The sequence below is a fragment of the Octopus sinensis genome, linkage group LG14 (assembly GCF_006345805.1).
Source record: "Octopus sinensis linkage group LG14, ASM634580v1, whole genome shotgun sequence".
NCBI classification, from domain to species: domain Eukaryota; kingdom Metazoa; phylum Mollusca; class Cephalopoda; order Octopoda; family Octopodidae; genus Octopus; species Octopus sinensis.
In genome coordinates, this window is record NC_043010.1 from 31,457,246 (window position 1) to 31,459,745 (window position 2,500).

The following is a 2,500-nucleotide window of genomic DNA, read 5'->3' on the forward strand; positions in this document are numbered from 1 at the left end:
GACACGTAAAAGCACCATCCATTTCGTGGCCGTTTGCTAGCTCTGTCTGGCCCCCGTGTTGGTGGCACGTAAAAGCACCATCCGCTCGTGTCCGTTGCCAGCCTCGCCTGGCCCCGTGCCAGTGACACGTAAAAGCACCATCCGTTCATGGCCATTTGCCAGCTCTGTGTGGCACCTGTGCGGGTGGCACGTAAAAAGCACCCACTACATTCACGGAGTGGTTGGCATTAGGAAGGGCATCCAGCCGTAGAAACACTGCCAGATCTGACTGGGCCTGATGGAGCCGTCCAGCCTCACAGACCCCAGTTGAACCGTCCAACCCATGCTAGCATGGAGAACGGACGCTAAATGATGATGATGATGATATATACATACATATATATATATATACATACATATCTATATGTATGTGTATGTATATATATATATATATATATATATATACGTCTGTATATATATATATATATATATATACGTCTGTATATATATATATATATATATATATAAGGCAGGATGTGTGTGTGTGTGTGTACGGAATGTAGTTTATGCACATCGACAAATTAGCACGCATGTTGCTCAAATTTTAGGAGGACATTCGTCACGACCCTAGCTGTATTTTGATCAAATTATTTTCCCGTGAGGCACCCACAAATAGCAGTATATAATTTTGAGCCATAACTTCTAACAATTTTCACGGCGGAGAAATCCAATGTAGTGACGCCATTATTGTTTACAAACATGAGTTAAGTCCTCTTCTAGCAACGGTGTAAAGAGAGGGAGGGAGGGAAAGGGTGGGAGAGAGAGAGAGAGAGAGACAGACAACAGATTTTTTAAATTTCGTCTTTTTACTGAGTGACTGACAGGTAAAAACAGACAGACAGGTGTTATGTATGTTTGATTGTTTTCAGTCACACAAACTCACACACACGAGCATGTATGCGTACAAAACACATGCATGCAATGTGCGTGTTGACTGTATATATATATATATATATATATATATATACACACACAATATAAACGATATTCTCTGTTTCTCCACAACTAATTTCCAAATTAGCTGAATCCATTGCTCTACTCATAGTGATATATAGCTGGTCATGCATGAACATGGGAGATAGCAAAGGTTACCAGAGCAAAAGACCTACGTGTTGACTGTAGACACGCTCCTTTGCAAACGACCAGCTATTATTTTGTAAACAATGTTTAGAAACTGTTCCTGTTTTCAAAAGGAGAGATCTGACTCTCACATCTCTGCGGGAGAAGGTATGTTTCTCTATTCCTGTTACAAAACTTATGTCTTGGTGCCAAATTTACTTCAATTGATGGTATTACTCGGGTACGGGGTGGTGGTGGGACAGGGGCAAAGGTGTGCAAAAACATGTATGCAATAGGTGTATGTACGTATATGGTTGTGTGTGAGTTGCCCATATATATATATATATACTTAGTTGTGATCTGAACATAACCGCTTCTCGCACAGAGGATCGGGGGGCCCTTTTGGGCGTTCTATTTTCCTTGCTGGAAGGGTTCCCAACCCATGGGCAAAGTGGGGTTACATGATGGGGGTGGTGTTTTCAAAAGGGTTGGCATATGCAGCCTGATCACCTCTACCGATCAAACTCCCAACCCATGCACTCCCATCATGACACTGATTCTGCAGAACTGGGTTGGGTATGAAAACCAATTTTAAAGTATAAGTATAGATGTTTTTGAATCAGCAATGTTGGGTATACATATATACATACACATACATAAATATACATACATATATATATATATATATATATATATATATATACAGATACAAATATATATATATATAACAGATACAAATATATATATACATGTATATACAGATACAAATATATATTATATACAGATACAAATATATATATATACATGTATATACAGATACAAATATATATATATACAGATACAAATATATATATATAATATACATGTATATACAGATACAAATATATATTATATACAGATACAAATATATATATATATATACAGATACAAATATATATTATATATATATACATGTATATATATATATATTATATATATATATATATATTATATATATATACATGTATATATACATGTATATATATATATACATGTATATATATAATATATATATATATATACATGTATATATATATCTATATACATGTATATATATATATATATATACATGTATATATATATATATATACATGTATATATATATATATATATACATGTATACATGTATATATATAAATGTATATATATATACATGTATATATATATATATATATATACATGTATATATATATATATATATACATGTATATATATACATGTATATACATGTATATATATACATGTATATACATGTATATATATACATGTATATACATGTATATATATACATGTATATACATACATGTATATATATACATGTATATACATGTATATATACATGTATATATATACATGTATATAC

At 32.7% G+C, this 2,500-nt stretch overlaps 1 protein-coding gene and 1 long non-coding RNA gene across 3 annotated transcripts in view; one reads left to right on the top strand and one right to left on the bottom strand.

Moving 5' to 3' along the window:
* Window positions 1-2,500, bottom strand: part of LOC115219104 (exocyst complex component 4) — a 71,158-nt gene that overhangs the window by 65,080 nt on the left and 3,578 nt on the right. The gene's annotated exons all lie outside the window — the stretch shown is intronic.
* The window catches only part of LOC118765941, a 21,041-nt gene that overhangs the window by 12,145 nt on the left and 6,396 nt on the right, over window positions 1-2,500 (top strand). The window lies entirely within an intron of this gene.